Consider the following 8,752-nt stretch of genomic DNA (forward strand, 5'->3'; position numbering starts at 1 on the left):
ATGATGCCAGAAAGAGGCTTGTTAATATGGATGGTTCAAAATGGATAAGGCAAGGTTGGACTTCTACGGAAGCGGGGAACTTGCTTTTAAAACCTGTAGGGAAGACCAAGAGGCAGTCTGTATTATGGCCAGGAAACCCAGGTATCCTTGTCTACTCACTTCAACCTTCTCCAGGTATTTTAGAAAAAGTTTCCCTTCCTCTAAGGACCTTGGCAACTCCTCCAGGTGGATGGGAGGACTATTTGGAGGAAGGAAAAGGGACATTCAAAGCTTCTATTCTAGGAGGTAAAGGTTCTGGATCCTCAAAGCAGGTGGGGGTGGGGGCGGAAGAAGTCATAAAAGTTGGGTATAAAGCAAGGGATCTTAAATTTAATATGAGGCCAACAAGTGTGTGCCTGAGGTATTCTTGTTATTATAGCTGTTACATGATAACCCAAAGACTTTGTTTCAAGCACTTAGTGTGTTTGTGAACAATCATGCATTTACATGCACATACGCCCAGAGACAGTTGCACACACAGATGTGTACCTAACACAAACATGCAGGTGTGATGCTGTCATAAACAACAGGCTCATGTTTTCCTTCCTCTTTGTTTTAATCAGAGATGCCCTTGGTAATCAGGAAAATGGTTAAAATACTCAGTGCAAAGAACCAACTGAGACAGGAGAGCTGGAAATACACTATCCTCTGTGACCTTTTTTGCTATTTAGGGATTCTTTGTTCTAAACTCCCTTTTCTTTGTCATGTCTGCTGTGATGCTAAACAACCTTTTGGTGTTAACAGTCAATATCAACCTTTGCTTGTAGCTGATTTCCCCACCTCTTCCTTGATTTTAGTGACTGGATGAGCAATTGCTATCACATGCTTGGACTGACTGATGAGTGAGGCTGACTTACATGCTTGTAGAAACGGTAAAAAAGCAACCAGGCCAGGAATCCTAGATTTCTCTGTCATCTGGCATCAGAGTTCCTGCCTCTGAATGTTCTTTACTGGCTTCCCTATAGAGACCATGTACTAGATATTTGATGATTACCAAGCAGGGCATAAAAAGAGGAATATTAGCCAAAACCTTGACCTCCTTCCAAGGTTATTTACAGTTTTATATTCACTGATGTGTACAGCAGTCCTTTTATAAAAAGTGCCCTCTGGGTAAATATCATATTTCCCCTCTTATTTAACAAAGAGGCATTTGGATTTCAGTACTTTTGGAAAACCTGTAAATAGGAGAGATGAACTCACAAAGGAAGAAGTAATTGTATTTAAATATGAAAACAACTCCATTAAGATTTAGGTAGATGATAGAAAAGGAGATCTATGCTGTGGAGACACATCTAGGAGTCGGGGGTAGGACAGGTATTGGGACATATCAGTCTGGGATAATTGTCAGGGGCAGAAGAGATGGAAACTCATTGAGCTGTGAGGACTTAAACAGATAGTAACACAAAGCAGTAAGCTTAGTACCCGGTGTACAGTCAACCTCACAAACCACCAACAGTCCTTGTCGTAGCACAGAAGGATTCTGGGTCCTAGAATGGTCATCCTTCCTAAGTTTTCCTTGGGCTCTGGATTTCTGTAATAGCTTTATCCTCATCACCCTTGGTTCTGACCTTTTTGCTCCTTTAGAAATACCTTGTCATCTCAAGCTGATCCAGCATCCTGACGCCTTTTGCAACTCAGTTCTCCATAGCTCTGCTTTCTTCCTTCTCCAGTTTAGGAAAACAGAGTTCAAGGAAAAGAAAGTTTAGGAATTTCTAGGCACCTCCAGGACTCATCTTAACAAAGTACCACCAGGAGGTGATATCTGTGTTTGGCTCTTGTCTCTGTTCTGTTTATGTTGCCCAGGAAACTAGGGCTCCAGGATTGCAGGGTCATCTGACTTTACTATAAGACCCTTGTGCAGAAGAATTTTCTTTTCAGTAGATCAGTTTGGGAAAGCCAATGCCTTCATTGCCACTCCAGCATGATATCAAAACGTGTTACCATTCAAATCCTAGAGCCTTAATGATATGATTGATTTGCAAACTCTTTGAAAAGTGTGGATATGTGTACAGACTTGGATCTTTATTTGGTAAATTTGAAGTACTTACTATTCCTCAAAGATTCCTAAAAGTTTCTATTTTTACCTCCCTTGAAGATCTCATATATATTTCAGATTGATTCTCTCCAGTAGATGTCATTGGAGACAGCTTTGTGTACATTTTAATGAGGACTGATGTTCGATATAGAGATTGAAGACTGGTTTGGATTTGTGGTTGTTAAGGTGCAGGATTTTCTATGTAAAAATTGAGAAATAAACTTCAGAGGATAGTCACCTGAAAATACTTTCTCTTAGAGATTATTTTTGACTTATATTTCTTTTTTAATTTACTTTTTATGTTTATTTTTGAGAGAGAGAGAGAGAAGCAGATAATGAATGGGGGGGGGGCAGAGAGAGAGAGGGAGACACAGAATCTGAAGCAGGCTCCAAGCTCTGAGCTGTCAGCACAGAGCCTGATGTGGGGCTCAAACTCATGGACCATGAGATCATGACCTGACCCAAAGTTGGATGCTTAACTGACTGAGCCACCCATGGGCACTAATTTTTTTATTATATTTCTATAAAATCTCAGTTCCTCAGTTAATTTTAATTAAACAGAATGGTCCAGGTAAGTAGTCACATTTTTACTCCAAAGTAGCCTAATCTCCAGATTGTGTTATCTCAATCTCATTGTTGACCCTTAGTCCTTAAACTCAAAACTCCATGAGGGCAGGAACAACTTCTGATCTATTCATCATTACATCTCCTACATCTTGTGTTGTGTCTTCATATGGTAGATGATTAATAAATGTATGGTAAACAAATAGATACTGATTGATTAAATATATCCTGTTTTACATATCTTTTGAAGTATTAATTGTAATAAGTTTATTTAAATACAAGGTTTTTTTTTTTCCTTACCTATTCTAAAATTTAATGCTATTGGCTCCTGTTTTCTCTACCCACCACTTTTGTGTTTTACTAAGAAATGTTTGGGGCGCCTGGGTGACTCGGTCAGTTGGGCGTCCGACTTTGGCTCAGGTCATGATCTCGCAGTCAGTGAGTTCGAGCCCCGCATCGGGCTCTGTGCTGACAGCTCAGAGCCTGGAGCCTGTTTCAGATTCTGTGTCTCCCTCTCTCTCTGACCTTCCCCCATTCATGCTCTGTGTCTCTCTGTCTCAAAAATGAATAAACGTTTAAAAAATTAAAAAAAAAAGAAAGAAATGTTTGGTTAGTATAAGAGTATGGTGGAAAGAGTAGCAACCATGGACCTAGGAGAGCTGAGCTCATGCCCTACTCTGCTAACAACTGACCTAATATTTGGTAAAGTTGTTTCATCTCTAGGCCTTATACTGAAAGATAACAATGTTAGAGAGTTCAGAAAACTTTCCAAATTCTTTCTGCTCTATAAGTAGAAAGTATTTACCTTATTATCTTCCTCACATGATTCTCACATCTCTCCTGGGCACAATGGCAACTCACAAGGAAAAACTGATTGCACCAGTTGCAGAAGAAGAGCAATTGTCCAAAACAATAAGATTACTATAGTGGATGTTGCACAAGTTGGTATGGCATGTGCCATCAGCATTCTGGGAAAATCTCTGGAGGATGAACTTGTGCTCGTGGATGTTTTGGAAGATAAACTCAAAGGAGAAATAATGGACCTGAAATATGGGAACTTATTTCTTTAGATACCTAAATTTTGGCAGGTAATGATGACTCTGTGACCTCCAATTCTAAGATTATGGTGGTAACTCCAGGAGTCCACCAGCAGGAGGGAGAGAGCCCCTCAGTCTGGTACAGAGGAATGTGAATGTCTTCAAATTCATTATTCCTACATAAGTCAAGTACAGTCCTGACTGCATCATAATTGTGGTTTCCAACCCAGTGGATATTCTCATATCCCAGTGGATATGTTACCTGGAAATTAAGTGGACTAGCCAAGCACAGTGTGATTGGAAGTGGGCATAATCCAGACGCAGCTAGATTTTGCTATCTTCTGGCTGTAAAACTTGACATTCATCCCAGCAGCTGCCATGGATGGATTTTGGGAGAACATGGCAACTCAAGTGTGGCTGTGCAGAATAAAGTGAATGTGGGAGGTATTTTGTCTCCAGGAACTGAATCCAGAAATGGAAACAGACAATGACAGTGACAGTTGTAAAGATGTACATAAGACGGTGGTTGAAAGTGCCTATGAAGTCATCAAGCTAAAAGGATATACCAGCTGGACTATTGGATTAAGTGTGGTTGATCTCATTGAATCAGTGTTGAAAAGTCTATCCATGACTCCTCCAGAGTCAACGATGATGAAGGGAATGTATGACATGGAGAGCAAAGTCTCCGTGAGCCTTCCATCTATCCTGAATGCTTGGGGATTAACCAGTGTTATCAACCAGAAGCTGAATGATGATGAAGCTGAAGGTCAGCTCAGAGACCTTGTGGGACATCCAGAAAGACCTAAACGACCTGTGACTTATGGCTTCTAGGCTGTAGAAATTTAAAAACTACAATGTGATTAACTGTGAGCCTTTAGTTTTCATCCACATTCATGGATCACAGTTTGCTTTTATCTTCTTAAATATGTGAATCTGGACTCACAGACTTCAAGCCCACGCTTGGTTTAATGCTTGCAAATGAGCCCTTGAACAAATAAAATTAACTAGCACAGTGTGCTTCTAAAACAACAAAAATAATGCATTTACCTCAGTTTTCCTCTCTGCTTAAGTTTATGGAATTTCTAAAATTTAAAAATGTGAAGAAAAAGTGTCTTTCTTGAATGATTAAGTCTATAATGTCAACTTCAGTTTTATTTTGGATGTTTTGGTAGATAGAGAGTATGGTTCCAGCCATACTGTTATGTTTCTTGATTCTGTGAAAGCTACTGTGACTTACCACCAGTATTCTTGTTCTCATCCAAGTATTCATTTATTCAGCAAGTCTGAATGAATGCCAATTGTGTATAAGGATTGTGCTAGGTTCTAGGAGGTAGTTACAAATGACATGCATCTCACCCATAAAGGTTGTCATGTCCTTATTTTCCCTTTTCTGAATTTACCCTGAGAACATCTAATATCCATTAAGGGATGTATACAGGAATATAAATAAGAAGACCAAAAAAATCCATCTTCGTGTATAAGAAAAATATTCTGAATAAGAGGTCACAATCCAGCAGAGGATGGGAAGCAGTAGTCCACATAGAGTTCTAATTTTAAGTCAGGTTTATAAATTACTTTTTTCTCTTTCCTTTTAGAGATCTTGTTGTGTTTTATTTTGTTATGTGTTCTGATATATCCTTTTTAACATTAGTACTTTTTAATTCATTAATAAATTATGCTGGTAGGTGCGCCTGGGTGGCTCAGTAGGTTAAGCATCTGACTTCAGCTCAGGTCATGATCTCACCATTTGTGAGTTCAAGTCCTGTGGCGGGCTCTGTGCTGACAGCCCGGAGCCTGGAGCCTGCCTTGGATTCTGTGTCCCTCTCTCTTTGCCCCTCCCCCACTCATGCTCTGTCTCTGTCTCTGTCTCAAAAATAAATAAAACGTTTTAAAAAAGATATATAATTTGATAATGTAACTATTTCAACATAATACTGTATTTTAATATATTTCAAGATGATTTCTTTCTCACTTTTTTCAATATCTATATTTTAGGAGAATTATGCAGTTTTTTAGCTAGTAAAAAGTACTACTGGTATTTTTGTTGGACTTAGTGTATTTTAAATATGGAATTGATACCTTTCTGGTATTTAACTTTCTTTTAGGAGTGGGATACATTTATTCGTTTGTTCAAGGGTTCTTTTTAAAACTTCCAGTTGTAATTTGTACTTTTCCTTTTTGAGGTCATGCTTTATTCTTATGAGGTTTATTCATGAATATTCTCTCTTTTTTTCTTGCAAAGAGGTAGTAGAAAGCAAAAATATGCTTTGAACAGCTTGACAGGAAACATAGTTTCATAAATGTTTGAATTCTCTTCTGAAGGAACATATTGAATATTTTCATAATATTTGGCCAATTGATTTGGTCCTAAATCATCCACTTAATATCTTGGCAGTTCTACCTATGAACTGATCATTTTCTGAGTTATGAGTGTCTTGGATAAGAATATAAATCACTTGACATTTGAACATATATTAGTAAATAACATTGTTGAAATGGGACCTATTTCACTTGTCTCTGCCCTCTCATACTGGAAAGAAATAACTTTTACTATGTCTTAGCTAATATTAATTAGACAGTCTTAATTAGTGTAAGGTGAGTAAGTGCAAAGGTGTTTTAAATAGTTTGATGATAATAATAATAGCTCCTAGTCATGGGACATTTCCTACATACTGGAACGGGCACTTCATATACATTAAATATTTAAATTCTCACACTACCCTAATGAAATAAATGTTAAGACTTCATTTTATAGATGAGCACTCTGCTCAAATCATCCAGCTCAGTCCTGCTCCTGTCCATCTCCAAAGCCTATGTTTATATCCACTGGTGATACTGCCTCCTTTTAAATACAAAACTAAATAGCCTGCATCGAAAAGTCTAGAGGATCTGCAAGCACTTTAAAACTGTCTCTAGAATTTGGTCCCTGCACAAGGAAGAAGCTCCCAGTTCTTTCTAGATAAGAGGCACAAAGACAGTCAATAGCTTTTGCATCTCATTTATACCAAAATTTCAAAATAATTTATAATAACAAATTAACGGAAAATGAAAACATTTACCTTCCCACAGCCTTCACACAGATATCCCCCCCCACACACACATACACACACATACACTGAATATCAACTTTATAAAGGGTATAGTTACATTTCCAAAGTCAGAAAAATAAAATATTTTACATGTATTATTTTATTAAAATCAAAATAATTTGTAGCTCTCAGCTTTTTGGAATCAGCAGACTATGTTGACTTATTAAGGATATCTCTGAAAAACACCATTTAAAAAAGATTTTCCAAAATTAATAAGAAATCAAAGCCTTTAAAAAAGAGTATGAGTGGGCGCCTGAGTAGCTCAGTCAGTTGAGCATCCAACTCTTGATATCAGCTCAGGTCATGATCCCAGAGTCCATGCTGAGCGCGGAGCCTGTTTGGTACCTCTCTCTCTCTCTCTCTGTCTCTGTCTCTCTCTCCACCCACCCACCCTTTCCCTAACACTCTCTCTCTCTCTTTCTCTCAAAATAATCTTAAAAAAGAGTATGAGTGTAATTCACATAAGTATCTAGTAAGGCATGCTAAAAGGTGCTTAGTTTAGGAAAAAGAATATTTGTCATTCACTTGAGTAAATGCTGGAGTATTGCATTCTTGCAAAAAAGATAAGTATATTTGTATATTTATTTACCAGTGTAAAATAAAGATATTGGGTTTGGTTACAAATATTTCCTCTCAGCTTTCTCTATTCAATTCATATTGCAGAAAAACATTTTAGAGATCACATGCTTCTATCATGGAACTCACTGTGTGGTACTATAATTACCGTAGAGTATTAGAGATACGGATTTATGAGGTCCTATCAGTATCACCAGCGTTCTGCAGAGGTCCTGATTCATTGTAGATGTAAATAAATGTTTTATCATGCCATAAATTATTCAGCCGACAAGACCACTTGATTTACTAATGTATTTTAGTATGTCCAGCAATATTTGTCCAGGATATAGTAGTGACTCAGAAATTAGTAAATACAACTGCTAGAATTGCTGAGCATTTACAAAGATGGCAGAGAGCTGAATACTTTGGTCAATCACTTTTCAAGTGAAATAAGTTGATCAACTAATACATTCCTTTCATTGAGGAGAACTCCTTGGAGTTTTTTTTTTTTTTTTTTTTTTTTTTTTCTGCATGAAACATTAACAAATCTCCTGATGGAAGACAGGATTTGCTCCAGGGAGTCATTTTATTCCTTGGCAACAGTAAAGCAAACAAAACAACCTAAAATATGTGAGCCTCATTTCAAAAGAAAATATGTGTTTGAGATGTTAAATACACATATGTACAAACATGCACATGTTAACTATGTATGTATACACACACATATATACACATACACACATACACAATACCAGTTTTGTGTTTTAAGAAGGGTACTATTTTCAATCAGCTAACCGCTTTGCTAGCTGGAATTGCTACGCTAAGAATACCAACTTCAAATCAGATTGCATTTTTTGCTTCATGCTCTATTTTCTCTTTCCCCAAGCCTCAAGATATTAAAGCAGAAAAATATAAGACTCTTCCTTTTGACACTTCCCATTTCTCTTCCAGGAGAGACACATAGTTTATGAACCAGTGCTTAAACATATGAATATGAAGTTGTTAAGCAACGGCTACAACAAAAATGAATCCAGGTGTATAGACTCAATCAGTTGATACAAATGAATCAGCAATACCTTCACTTCCTGTCTGCAGGTCTTTGTTTTTAGAACTATAAATATTTCTGTGGTACTGGTAGTATAGCTGAGCACACTAACTTGTACCTCTTCCTGCTGCATTAGAATTTATTAATATAGAGTGATTTATAAAAGTTTTCTTTAAATGCCAAAGCAATACTGCTTTCTAAAAATAAATGTTGAAGGTTCTGACTGAGATTAAAATTTGCCTCCTCAATAGTCATTCATCCATCTTATTAACAGAGCCCTACAAGGAGAGAAGCAACAATGGGACCAGTACAAATAAATATTATATATATTGTACATATATAAAAACTTCCTACCCTGCCTTGCAGCTGGGATGATGGCACAGTAGTG

The 8,752-nt window shown here is 37.3% G+C and overlaps 1 pseudogene; it reads left to right on the forward strand.

Annotated features, from left to right (window-relative positions):
* The first annotated feature begins 3,487 nt into the window (after positions 1 to 3,487).
* LOC122467027 lies at positions 3,488 to 4,606 on the forward strand (annotated as a pseudogene).
* The last annotated feature ends 4,146 nt before the right edge of the window (positions 4,607 to 8,752 follow it).

The sequence above is a fragment of the Prionailurus bengalensis genome, chromosome A3 (genome assembly GCF_016509475.1).
Source record: "Prionailurus bengalensis isolate Pbe53 chromosome A3, Fcat_Pben_1.1_paternal_pri, whole genome shotgun sequence".
NCBI classification, from domain to species: domain Eukaryota; kingdom Metazoa; phylum Chordata; class Mammalia; order Carnivora; family Felidae; genus Prionailurus; species Prionailurus bengalensis.